At 33.8% G+C, this 13933-nt stretch overlaps 9 non-coding genes across 9 annotated transcripts; all 9 read right to left on the reverse strand.

Moving 5' to 3' along the window:
• Positions 1–372: 372 nt before the first annotated feature.
• On the reverse strand, positions 373–444 carry trnah-gug (transfer RNA histidin (anticodon GUG)). The gene has a single exon. It is a non-coding gene; the product is annotated as a tRNA-His (tRNA).
• Positions 445–1852: 1408 nt separating this feature from the next.
• Positions 1853–1924, reverse strand: trnah-gug (transfer RNA histidin (anticodon GUG)). The gene has a single exon. It is a non-coding gene; the product is annotated as a tRNA-His (tRNA).
• Positions 1925–2694: 770 nt separating this feature from the next.
• On the reverse strand, positions 2695–2766 carry trnah-gug (transfer RNA histidin (anticodon GUG)). The gene has a single exon. It is a non-coding gene; the product is annotated as a tRNA-His (tRNA).
• Positions 2767–5460: 2694 nt separating this feature from the next.
• trnah-gug (transfer RNA histidin (anticodon GUG)) lies at positions 5461–5532 on the reverse strand. Its single transcript has one exon. It is a non-coding gene; the product is annotated as a tRNA-His (tRNA).
• Positions 5533–6922: 1390 nt separating this feature from the next.
• trnah-gug (transfer RNA histidin (anticodon GUG)) lies at positions 6923–6994 on the reverse strand. The gene has a single exon. It is a non-coding gene; the product is annotated as a tRNA-His (tRNA).
• Positions 6995–8295: 1301 nt separating this feature from the next.
• On the reverse strand, positions 8296–8367 carry trnah-gug (transfer RNA histidin (anticodon GUG)). Its single transcript has one exon. It is a non-coding gene; the product is annotated as a tRNA-His (tRNA).
• A 1208-nt stretch (positions 8368–9575) lies between these two features.
• trnah-gug (transfer RNA histidin (anticodon GUG)) lies at positions 9576–9647 on the reverse strand. The gene has a single exon. It is a non-coding gene; the product is annotated as a tRNA-His (tRNA).
• A 1876-nt stretch (positions 9648–11523) lies between these two features.
• On the reverse strand, positions 11524–11595 carry trnah-gug (transfer RNA histidin (anticodon GUG)). Its single transcript has one exon. It is a non-coding gene; the product is annotated as a tRNA-His (tRNA).
• Positions 11596–12985: 1390 nt separating this feature from the next.
• Positions 12986–13057, reverse strand: trnah-gug (transfer RNA histidin (anticodon GUG)). The gene has a single exon. It is a non-coding gene; the product is annotated as a tRNA-His (tRNA).
• Between the last annotated feature and the right edge of the window lie 876 nt (positions 13058–13933).

The following is a 13933-nucleotide window of genomic DNA, read 5'->3' on the forward strand; positions in this document are numbered from 1 at the left end:
GAATGAAAACAACGGAATTTCAATGAAAACAACGGAATTAGAATGAACAAAACAGAATTTGAATGAAAACAACAGAATTTGAATGAAAAGAACGGAATTTGAATGAAAACAACAGAATTTGAATGAAAACAATGGAATTTGAATGAAAACAACGGAATTAGAATGAACAAAACAGAATTTGAATGAAAACAACGGAAGTTTAAACTCTGTTGTAAAAATGAAAAAAAACTGGTTGATGAGTTCACAGGTAAGGTAAGGAAAAGCTGGTTATGTTAAGAAATTTGATTGGGCAATCCAGTACCAACAATGAAAAAAATCATGCCTGTAATCATTCACGCTGACCTGCTACAATTACTTGCTCTGCAATCACACTGCCGTGACCCGGATTCGAACCGGGGTTGCTGCGGCCACAACGCAGAGTACTAACCACTATACGATCACGGCTGGCACGCTAGGTCATGCTGTCAGTTGCAGTCTGTATCTTGCAGTTGTCTCACTCCACTATATATACTTGAACAGTGACCTGTACGATGCGCAAAAGAACAGCAGACATTATTTACCGTCAGAACGCCAGATGTCTCTGTGTTAATGCAGATGCTTTTACTGTGCCACGCGCATAATCGTGCGCATCGTTCACACATCAGATTCATATGAAGAACAAACGCATAATACAGACTGTAACTGCAGCCGCGTGTCGCTTCTGTTTGAACATCTGTCCCAACCACTTTTTCCACATTAAAACAAACAACAGAATTTGAATCAAAACAATGGAATTTGAATGAAAACAACGGAATTTGAATGAAAACAACAGAATTAGAATGTACAGAACAGAGTTTGAATCAAAACAACGGAAAACAACGGAATTAGAATAACAGAACAGAATTTGAATGAAAACAATGGAATTTGAATGAAAACAACAGAATTTGAATGAAAACAATGGAAATAGAATGAAAAGAACAGAATTTGAATGAAAACAATGGAAATTGAATGAAAACAATGGAATTTGAATGAAAACAATGGGATTTGAATGAAAACAACAGAATTTGAATGAAAACAATGGAATTTGAATGAAAACAACAGAATTTGAGAACAAACAATGGAATTGGAATAAAAAGAGTAGAATTAGAATGAAAACAAAAGCATTTGAATGAAAACAACGGAATTTCAATGAAAACAACGGAATTAGAATGAACAAAACAGAATTTGAATGAAAACAACAGAATTTGAATGAAAAGAACGGAATTTGAATGAAAACAACAGAATTTGAATGAAAACAATGGAATTTGAATGAAAACAACAGAATTAGAATGTACAGAACAGAGTTTGAATCAAAACAACGGAAAACAACGGAATTAGAATAACAGAACAGAATTTGAATGAAAACAATGGAATTTGAATGAAAACAATGGAAATAGAATGAAAAGAACAGAATTTGAATGAAAACAATGGAAATTGAATGAAAACAACGGAATTTGAATGAAAACAATGGGATTTGAATGAAAACAACAGAATTCGAATCAAAACAATGGAATTTGAATGAAAACAATGGAAATAGAATGAAAAGAACAGAATTTGAATGACAACAATGGAATTTGAATGAAAACAATGGAATTTGAATGAAAACAACGGAATTAGAATGAACAAAACAGAATTTGAATGAAAACAACGGAAGTTTAAACTCTGTTGTAAAAATGAAAAAAAACTGGTTGATGAGTTCACAGGTAAGGTAAGGAAAAGCTGGTTATGTTAAGAAATTTGATTGGGCAATCCAGTACCAACAATGAAAAAAATCATGCCTGTAATCATTCACGCTGACCTGCTACAATTACTTGCTCTGCAATCACAACCACACTGCCGTGACCCGGATTCGAACCGGGGTTGCTGCGGCCACAACGCAGAGTACTAACCACTATACGATCACGGCTGGCACGGTAGGTCATGCTGTCAGTTGCAGTCTGTATCTTGGAGTTGTCTCACTCCACTATATATACTTGAACAGTAACCTGTACGATGCGCAAAAGAACAGCAGACATTATTTACCCTCAGAACGCCAGATGTCTCTGTGTTAATGCAGATGCTTTTACTGTGCCACGCGCATAATCGTGCGCATCGTTCACACATCAGATTCATATGAAGAACAAACGCATAATACAGACTGTAACTGCAGCCGCGTGTCGCTTCTGTTTGAACATCTGTCCCAACCACTTTTTCCACATTAAAACAAACAACAGAATTTGAATCAAAACAATGGAATTTGAATGAAAACAATGGAATTTGAATGAAAAGAACAGAATTTGAATGAAAACAACGGAGTTTGAATGAAAACAACAGAATTTGAATGAAAACAATGGAATTTGAATGAAAACAACAGAATTTGAGAACAAACAATGGAATTGGAATAAAAAGAGTAGAATTAGAATGAAAACAAAAGCATTTGAATGAAAACAACGGAATTTCAATGAAAACAACGGAATTAGAATGAACAAAACAGAATTTGAATGAAAACAATGGAAGTTTAAACTCTGTTGTAAAAATGAAAAAAAAAACTGGTTGATGAGTTCACAGGTAAGGTAAGGAAAAGCTGGTTATGTTAAGAAATTTGATTGGGCAATCCAGTACCAACAATGAAAAAACATGCCTGTAATCATTCACGCTGACCTGCTACAATTACTTGCTCTGCAATCACAACCACACTGCCGTGACCCGGATTCGAACCGGGGTTGCTGCGGCCACAACGCAGAGTACTAACCACTATACGATCACGGCTGGCACGCTAGGTCATGCTGTCAGTTGCAGTCTGTATCTTGCAGTTGTCTCACTCCACTATATATACTTGAACAGTGACCTGTACGATGCGAACAGCAGATATTATTTACCGTCAGAACACCAGATGTCTCTGTGTAATTGCAGATGCTTTTACTGTGCCACGTGCATAAATGTGCGCATCGTTCACACATCAGATTCATATGAAGAACAAACGCATAATACAGACTGTAACTGCAGCCGCGTGTCGCTTCTGTTTGAACATCTTTCCCAACCACTTTTTCCACATTAAAACAAACAACAGAATTTGAATCAAAACAACGGAATTTGAATGAAAACAACAGAATTAGAATGTACAGAACAGAGTTTGAATCAAAACAACGGAAAACAACGGAATTAGAATAACAGAACAGAATTTGAATGAAAACAATGGAATTTGAATGAAAACAATGGAAATAGAATGAAAAGAACAGAATTTGAATGAAAACAATGGAAATTGAATGAAAACAACGGAATTTGAATGAAAACAACAGAATTAGAATATACAGAACAGAGTTTGAATCAAAACAACGGAAAACAACGGAATTAGAATAACAGAACAGAATTTGAATGAAAACAATGGAATTTGAATGAAAACAATGGAAATAGAATGAAAAGAACAGAATTTGAATGAAAACAATGGAAATTGAATGAAAACAATGGAATTTGAATGAAAACAATGGGATTTGAATGAAAACAACAGAATTCGAATCAAAACAATGGAATTTGAATGAAAACAACAGAATTTGAATGAAAACAATGGAAATAGAATGAAAACAACAGAATTTGAATGAAAACAATGGAAATTGAATGAAAACAACGGAATTTGAATGAAAACAATGGAAATAGAATGAAAAGAACAGAATTTGAATGAAAACAATGGAAATTGAATGAAAACAATGGAATTTGAATGAAAACAATGGGATTTGAATGAAAACAACAGAATTTGAATGAAAACAATGGAATTTGAATGAAAACAACAGAATTTGAGAACAAACAATGGAATTGGAATAAAAAGAGTAGAATTAGAATGAAAACAAAAGCATTTGAATGAAAACAACGGAATTTCAATGAAAACAACGGAATTAGAATGAACAAAACAGAATTTGAATGAAAACAACAGAATTTGAATGAAAAGAACGGAATTTGAATGAAAACAACAGAATTTGAATGAAAACAATGGAATTTGAATGAAAACAACGGAATTAGAATGAACAAAACAGAATTTGAATGAAAACAACGGAAGTTTAAACTCTGTTGTAAAAATGAAAAAAAAACTGGTTGATGAGTTCACAGGTAAGGTAAGGAAAAGCTGGTTATGTTAAGAAATTTGATTGGGCAATCCAGTACCAACAATGAAAAAAATCATGCCTGTAATCATTCACGCTGACCTGCTACAATTACTTGCTCTGCAATCACAACCACACTGCGGTGACCCGGATTCGAACCGGGGTTGCTGCGGCCACGACGCAGAGTATTAACCACTATACGATCACGGCTGGCGCGCTGGATTATGCTGTCAGTTGCAGTCTGTACCTTGCAGTTCTCTCACTCCACTATATATACTTGAACAGTGACCTGTACGATGCGCAAAAGAACAGCAGACATTATTTACCGTCAGAACGCCAGATGTCTCTGTGTTAATGCAGATGCTTTTACTGTGCCACGCGCATAATCGTGCGCATCGTTCACACATCAGATTCATATGAAGAACAAACGCATAATACAGACTGTAACTGCAGCCGCGTGTCGCTTCTGTTTGAACATCTGTCCCAACCACTTTTTCCACATTAAAACAAACAACAGAATTTGAATCAAAACAATGGAATTTGAATGAAAACAACGGAATTTGAATGAAAACAACAGAATTAGAATGTACAGAACAGAGTTTGAATCAAAACAACGGAAAACAACGGAATTAGAATAACAGAACAGAATTTGAATGAAAACAATGGAATTTGAATGAAAACAATGGAAATAGAATGAAAAGAACAGAATTTGAATGAAAACAATGGAAATTGAATGAAAACAACGGAATTTGAATGAAAACAATGGGATTTGAATGAAAACAACAGAATTCGAATCAAAACAATGGAATTTGAATGAAAACAATGGAAATAGAATGAAAAGAACAGAATTTGAATGACAACAATGGAATTTGAATGAAAACAATGGGATTTGAATGAAAACAATGGAAATAGAATGAAAAGAACAGAATTTGAATGAAAACAATGGAAATTGAATGAAAACAACGGAATTTGAATGAAAACAATGGGATTTGAATGAAAAGAACAGAATTTGAATGAAAACAATGGAATTTGAATGAAAACAACAGAATTTGAGAACAAACAATGGAATTGGAATAAAAAGAGTAGAATTAGAATGAAAACAAAAGCATTTGAATGAAAACAACGGAATTTCAATGAAAACAACGGAATTAGAATGAACAAAACAGAATTTGAATGAAAACAACGGAAGTTTAAACTCTGTTGTAAAAATGAAAAAGAAAACTGGTTGATGAGTTCACAGGTAAGGTAAGGAAAAGCTGGTTATGTTAAGAAATTTGATTGGGCAATCCAGTAACAACAATGAAAAAACATGCCTGTAATCATTCACGCTGACCTGCTACAATTACTTGCTCTGCAATCACAACCACAGTGCCGTGACCCGGATTCGAACCGGGGTTGCTGCGGCCACAACGCAGAGTACTAACCACTATACGATCACGGCTGGCACGCTAGGTCATGCTGTCAGTTGCAGTCTGTATCTTGCAGTTGTCTCACTCCACTATATATACTTGAACAGTGACCTGTACGATGCGCAAAAGAACAGCAGACATTATTTACCGTCAGAACGCCAGATGTCTCTGTGTTAATGCAGATGCTTTTACTGTGCCACGCGCATAATCGTGCGCATTGTTCACACATCAGATTCATATGAAGAACAAACGCATAATACAGACTGTAACTGCAGCCGCGTGTCGCTTCTGTTTGAACATCTGTCCCAACCACTTTTTCCACATTAAAACAAACAACAGAATTTGAATGAAAACAATGGAATTTGAATGAAAACAATGGAATTTGAATGAAAACAACGGAATTAGAATGTACAGAACAGAGTTTGAATCAAAACAACGGAAAACAACGGAATTAGAATAACAGAACAGAATTTGAATGAAAACAATGGAATTTGAATGAAAACAATGGAAATAGAATGAAAAGAACAGAATTTGAATGAAAACAATGGAAATTGAATGAAAACAACGGAATTTGAATGAAAACAACAGAATTAGAATGTACAGAACAGAGTTTGAATCAAAACAACGGAAAACAACGGAATTAGAATAACAGAACAGAATTTGAATGAAAACAATGGAATTTGAATGAAAACAATGGAAATAGAATGAAAAGAACAGAATTTGAATGAAAACAATGGAAATTGAATGAAAACAACGGAATTTGAATGAAAACAATGGGATTTGAATGAAAACAACAGAATTTGAATGAAAACAATGGAATTTGAATGAAAACAACGGAATTTGAATGAAAACAACAGAATTAGAATGTACAGAACAGAGTTTGAATCAAAACAACGGAAAACAACGGAATTAGAATAACAGAACAGAATTTGAATGAAAACAATGGAATTTGAATGAAAACAATGGAAATAGAATGAAAAGAACAGAATTTGAATGAAAACAATGGAAATTGAATGAAAACAACGGAATTTGAATGAAAACAATGGGATTTGAATGAAAACAACAGAATTTGAATGAAAACAATGGAATTTGAATGAAAACAACAGAATTTGAGAACAAACAATGGAATTGGAATAAAAAGAGTAGAATTAGAATGAAAACAAAAGCATTTGAATGAAAACAACAGAATTTCAATGAAAACAACGGAATTAGAATGAACAAAACAGAATTTGAATGAAAACAATGGAAATTTAAACTCTGTTGTAAAAATGAAAAAAAAACTGGTTGATGAGTTCACAGGTAAGGTAAGGAAAAGCTGGTTATGTTAAGAAATTTGATTGGGCAATCCAGTACCAACAATGAAAAAACATGCCTGTAATCATTCACGCTGACCTGCTACAATTACTTGCTCTGCAATCACACTGCCGTGACCCGGATTCGAACCGGGGTTGCTGCGGCCACAACGCAGAGTACTAACCACTATACGATCACGGCTGGCACGCTAGGTCATGCTGTCAGTTGCAGTCTGTATCTTGCAGTTGTCTCACTCCACTATATATACTTGAACAGTGACCTGTACGATGCGCAAAAGAACAGCAGACATTATTTACCGTCAGAACGCCAGATGTCTCTGTGTTAATGCAGATGCTTTTACTGTGCCACGCGCATAATCGTGCGCATCGTTCACACATCAGATTCATATGAAGAACAAACGCATAATACAGACTGTAACTGCAGCCGCGTGTCGCTTCTGTTTGAACATCTGTCCCAACCACTTTTTCCACATTAAAACAAACAACAGAATTTGAATCAAAACAATGGAATTTGAATGAAAACAACGGAATTTGAATGAAAACAACGGAATTAGAATGTACAGAACAGAGTTTGAATCAAAACAACGGAAAACAACGGAATTAGAATAACAGAACAGAATTTGAATGAAAACAATGCAATTTGAATGAAAACAATGGAAATAGAATGAAAAGAACAGAATTTGAATGAAAACAATGGAAATTGAATGAAAACAATGGAATTTGAATGAAAACAATGGGATTTGAATGAAAACAACAGAATTCGAATCAAAACAATGGAATTTGAATGAAAACAACAGAATTTGAATGAAAACAATGGAAATAGAATGAAAACAACAGAATTTGAATGAAAACAATGGAAATTGAATGAAAACAACGGAATTTGAATGAAAACAATGGAAATAGAATGAAAAGAACAGAATTTGAATGAAAACAATGGAAATTGAATGAAAACAATGGAATTTGAATGAAAACAATGGGATTTGAATGAAAACAACAGAATTTGAATGAAAACAATGGAATTTGAATGAAAACAACAGAATTTGAGAACAAACAATGGAATTGGAATAAAAAGAGTAGAATTAGAATGAAAACAAAAGCATTTGAATGAAAACAACGGAATTTCAATGAAAACAACGGAATTAGAATGAACAAAACAGAATTTGAATGAAAACAACAGAATTTGAATGAAAAGAACGGAATTTGAATGAAAACAACAGAATTTGAATGAAAACAATGGAATTTGAATGAAAACAACGGAATTAGAATGAACAAAACAGAATTTGAATGAAAACAACGGAAGTTTAAACTCTGTTGTAAAAATGAAAAAAAAAACTGGTTGATGAGTTCACAGGTAAGGTAAGGAAAAGCTGGTTATGTTAAGAAATTTGATTGGGCAATCCAGTACCAACAATGAAAAAAATCATGCCTGTAATCATTCACGCTGACCTGCTACAATTACTTGCTCTGCAATCACAACCACACTGCCGTGACCCGGATTCGAACCGGGGTTGCTGCGGCCACAACGCAGAGTACTAACCACTATACGATCACGGCTGGCACGCTAGGTCATGCTGTCAGTTGCAGTCTGTATCTTGCAGTTGTCTCACTCCACTATATATACTTGAACAGTGACCTGTACGATGCGAACAGCAGATATTATTTACCGTCAGAACACCAGATGTCTCTGTGTAATTGCAGATGCTTTTACTGTGCCACGTGCATAAATGTGCGCATCGTTCACACATCAGATTCATATGAAGAACAAACGCATAATACAGACTGTAACTGCAGCCGCGTGTCGCTTCTGTTTGAACATCTTTCCCAACCACTTTTTCCACATTAAAACAAACAACAGAATTTGAATCAAAACAATGGAATTTGAATGAAAACAACGGAATTTGAATGAAAACAACAGAATTAGAATGTACAGAACAGAGTTTGAATCAAAACAACGGAAAACAACGGAATTAGAATAACAGAACAGAATTTGAATGAAAACAATGGAATTTGAATGAAAACAATGGAAATAGAATGAAAAGAACAGAATTTGAATGAAAACAATGGAAATTGAATGAAAACAACGGAATTTGGATGAAAACAATGGGATTTGAATGAAAACAACAGAATTTGAATCAAAACAATGGAATTTGAATGAAAACAACAGAATTTGAATGAAAACAATGGAAATAGAATGAAAAGAACAGAATTTGAATGAAAACAATGGAAATTGAATGAAAACAATGGAATTTGAATGAAAACAATGGGATTTGAATGAAAACAACAGAATTTGAATGAAAACAATGGAATTTGAATGAAAACAACAGAATTTGAGAACAAACAATGGAATTGGAATAAAAAGAGTAGAATTAGAATGAAAACAAAAGCATTTGAATGAAAACAACGGAATTTCAATGAAAACAACGGAATTAGAATGAACAAAACAGAATTTGAATGAAAACAACAGAATTTGAATGAAAAGAACGGAATTTGAATGAAAACAACAGAATTTGAATGAAAACAATGGAATTTGAATGAAAACAACGGAATTAGAATGAACAAAACAGAATTTGAATGAAAACAACGGAAGTTTAAACTCTGTTGTAAAAATGAAAAAAAAACTGGTTGATGAGTTCACAGGTAAGGTAAGGAAAAGCTGGTTATGTTAAGAAATTTGATTGGGCAATCCAGTACCAACAATGAAAAAAATCATGCCTGTAATCATTCACGCTGACCTGCTACAATTACTTGCTCTGCAATCACACTGCCGTGACCCGGATTCGAACCGGGGTTGCTGCGGCCACAACGCAGAGTACTAACCACTATACGATCACGGCTGGCACGGTAGGTCATGCTGTCAGTTGCAGTCTGTATCTTGCAGTTGTCTCGCTCCACTATATATACTTGAACAGTAACCTGTACGATGCGCAAAAGAACAGCAGACATTATTTACCGTCAGAACGCCAGATGTCTCTGTGTTAATGCAGATGCTTTTACTGTGCCACGCGCATAATCGTGCGCATCGTTCACACATCAGATTCATATGAAGAACAAACGCATAATACAGACTGTAACTGCAGCCGCGTGTCGCTTCTGTTTGAACATCTGTCCCAACCACTTTTTCCACATTAAAACAAACAACAGAATTTGAATCAAAACAATGGAAATTGAATGAAAACAACGGAATTTGAATGAAAACAACAGAATTAGAATGTACAGAACAGAGTTTGAATCAAAACAACGGAAAACAACGGAATTAGAATAACAGAACAGAATTTGAATGAAAACAATGGAATTTGAATGAAAACAATGGAAATAGAATGAAAAGAACAGAATTTGAATGAAAACAATGGAAATTGAATGAAAACAACGGAATTTGAATGAAAACAATGGGATTTGAATGAAAACAACAGAATTCGAATCAAAACAATGGAATTTGAATGAAAACAATGGAAATAGAATGAAAAGAACAGAATTTGAATGAAAACAATGGAATTTGAATGAAAACAACGGAATTAGAATACCAGAACAGAATTTGAATGAAAACAATGGAATTTGAATGAAAACAATGGAAATAGAATGAAAAGAACAGAATTTGAATGAAAACAATGGAAATTGAATGAAAACAACGGAATTTGAATGAAAACAACAGAATTAGAATGTACAGAACAGAGTTTGAATCAAAACAACGGAAAACAACGGAATTAGAATAACAGAACAGAATTTGAATGAAAACAATGGAATTTGAATGAAAACAATGGAAATAGAATGAAAAGAACAGAATTTGAATGAAAACAATGGAAATTGAATGAAAACAACGGAATTTGAATGAAAACAATGGGATTTGAATGAAAACAACAGAATTTGAATGAAAACAATGGAATTTGAATGAAAACAACGGAATTTGAATGAAAACAACAGAATTAGAATGTACAGAACAGAGTTTGAATCAAAACAACGGAAAACAACGGAATTAGAATAACAGAACAGAATTTGAATGAAAACAATGGAATTTGAATGAAAACAATGGAAATAGAATGAAAAGAACAGAATTTGAATGAAAACAATGGAAATTGAATGAAAACAACGGAATTTGAATGAAAACAATGGGATTTGAATGAAAACAACAGAATTCGAATCAAAACAATGGAATTTGAATGAAAACAATGGAAATAGAATGAAAAGAACAGAATTTGAATGACAACAATGGAATTTGAATGAAAACAATGGGATTTGAATGAAAACAATGGAAATAGAATGAAAAGAACAGAATTTGAATGAAAACAATGGAAATTGAATGAAAACAACGGAATTTGAATGAAAACAATGGGATTTGAATGAAAAGAACAGAATTTGAATGAAAACAATGGAATTTGAATGAAAACAACAGAATTTGAGAACAAACAATGGAATTGGAATAAAAAGAGTAGAATTAGAATGAAAACAAAAGCATTTGAATGAAAACAACGGAATTTCAATGAAAACAACGGAATTAGAATGAACAAAACAGAATTTGAATGAAAACAACGGAAGTTTAAACTCTGTTGTAAAAATGAAAAAGAAAACTGGTTGATGAGTTCACAGGTAAGGTAAGGAAAAGCTGGTTATGTTAAGAAATTTGATTGGGCAATCCAGTAACAACAATGAAAAAACATGCCTGTAATCATTCACGCTGACCTGCTACAATTACTTGCTCTGCAATCACAACCACAGTGCCGTGACCCGGATTCGAACCGGGGTTGCTGCGGCCACAACGCAGAGTACTAACCACTATACGATCACGGCTGGCACGCTAGGTCATGCTGTCAGTTGCAGTCTGTATCTTGCAGTTGTCTCACTCCACTATATATACTTGAACAGTGACCTGTACGATGCGCAAAAGAACAGCAGACATTATTTACCGTCAGAACGCCAGATGTCTCTGTGTTAATGCAGATGCTTTTACTGTGCCACGCGCATAATCGTGCGCATTGTTCACACATCAGATTCATATGAAGAACAAACGCATAATACAGACTGTAACTGCAGCCGCGTGTCGCTTCTGTTTGAACATCTGTCCCAACCACTTTTTCCACATTAAAACAAACAACAGAATTTGAATGAAAACAATGGAATTTGAATGAAAACAATGGAATTTGAATGAAAACAACGGAATTAGAATGTACAGAACAGAGTTTGAATCAAAACAACGGAAAACAACGGAATTAGAATAACAGAACAGAATTTGAATGAAAACAATGGAATTTGAATGAAAACAATGGAAATAGAATGAAAAGAACAGAATTTGAATGAAAACAATGGAAATTGAATGAAAACAACGGAATTTGAATGAAAACAACAGAATTAGAATGTACAGAACAGAGTTTGAATCAAAACAACGGAAAACAACGGAATTAGAATAACAGAACAGAATTTGAATGAAAACAATGGAATTTGAATGAAAACAATGGAAATAGAATGAAAAGAACAGAATTTGAATGAAAACAATGGAAATTGAATGAAAACAACGGAATTTGAATGAAAACAATGGGATTTGAATGAAAACAACAGAATTTGAATGAAAACAATGGAATTTGAATGAAAACAACGGAATTTGAATGAAAACAACAGAATTAGAATGTACAGAACAGAGTTTGAATCAAAACAACGGAAAACAACGGAATTAGAATAACAGAACAGAATTTGAATGAAAACAATGGAATTTGAATGAAAACAATGGAAATAGAATGAAAAGAACAGAATTTGAATGAAAACAATGGAAATTGAATGAAAACAACGGAATTTGAATGAAAACAATGGGATTTGAATGAAAACAACAGAATTTGAATGAAAACAATGGAATTTGAATGAAAACAACAGAATTTGAGAACAAACAATGGAATTGGAATAAAAAGAGTAGAATTAGAATGAAAACAAAAGCATTTGAATGAAAACAACAGAATTTCAATGAAAACAACGGAATTAGAATGAACAAAACAGAATTTGAATGAAAACAATGGAAATTTAAACTCTGTTGTAAAAATGAAAAAAAAACTGGTTGATGAGTTCACAGGTAAGGTAAGGAAAAGCTGGTTATGTTAAGAAATTTGATTGGGCAATCCAGTACCAACAATGAAAAAACATGCCTGTAATCATTCACGCTGACCTGCTACAATTACTTGCTCTGCAATCACACTGCCGTGACCCGGATTCGAACCGGGGTTGCTGCGGCCACAACGCAGAGTACTAACCACTATACGATCACGGCTGGCACGCTAGGTCATGCTGTCAGTTGCAGTCTGTATCTTGCAGTTGTCTCACTCCACTATATATACTTGAACAGTGACCTGTACGATGCGCAAAAGAACAGCAGACATTATTTACCGTCAGAACGCCAGATGTCTCTGTGTTAATGCAGATGCTTTTACTGTGCCACGCGCATAATCGTGCGCATCGTTCACACATCAGATTCATATGAAGAACAAACGCATAATACAGACTGTAACTGCAGCCGCGTGTCGCTTCTGTTTGAACATCTGTCCCAACCACTTTTTCCACATTAAAACAAACAACAGAATTTGAATGAAAACAATGGAATTTGAATGAAAACAACGGAATTTGAATGAAAACAACGGAATTAGAATGTACAGAACAGAGTTTGAATCAAAACAACGGAAAACAACGGAATTAGAATAACAGAACAGAATTTGAATGAAAACAATGGAATTTGAATGAAAACAATGGAAATAGAATGAAAAGAACAGAATTTGAATGAAAACAATGGAAATTGAATGAAAACAATGGAATTTGAATGAAAACAATGGGATTTGAATGAAAACAACAGAATTCGAATCAAAACAATGGAATTTGAATGAAAACAACAGAATTTGAATGAAAACAATGGAAATAGAATGAAAACAACAGAATTTGAATGAAAACAATGGAAATTGAATGAAAACAACGGAATTTGAATGAAAACAATGGAAATAGAATGAAAAGAACAGAATTTGAATGAAAACAATGGAAATTGAATGAAAACAATGGAATTTGAATGAAAACAATGGGATTTGAATGAAAACAACAGAATTTGAATGAAAACAATGGAATTTGAATGAAAACAACAGAATTTGAGAACAAACAATGG

This window comes from Astatotilapia calliptera, chromosome 22 (assembly GCF_964374335.1).
Source record: "Astatotilapia calliptera chromosome 22, fAstCal68.1, whole genome shotgun sequence".
Classification (NCBI taxonomy): Eukaryota; Metazoa; Chordata; class Actinopteri; order Cichliformes; family Cichlidae; genus Astatotilapia; species Astatotilapia calliptera.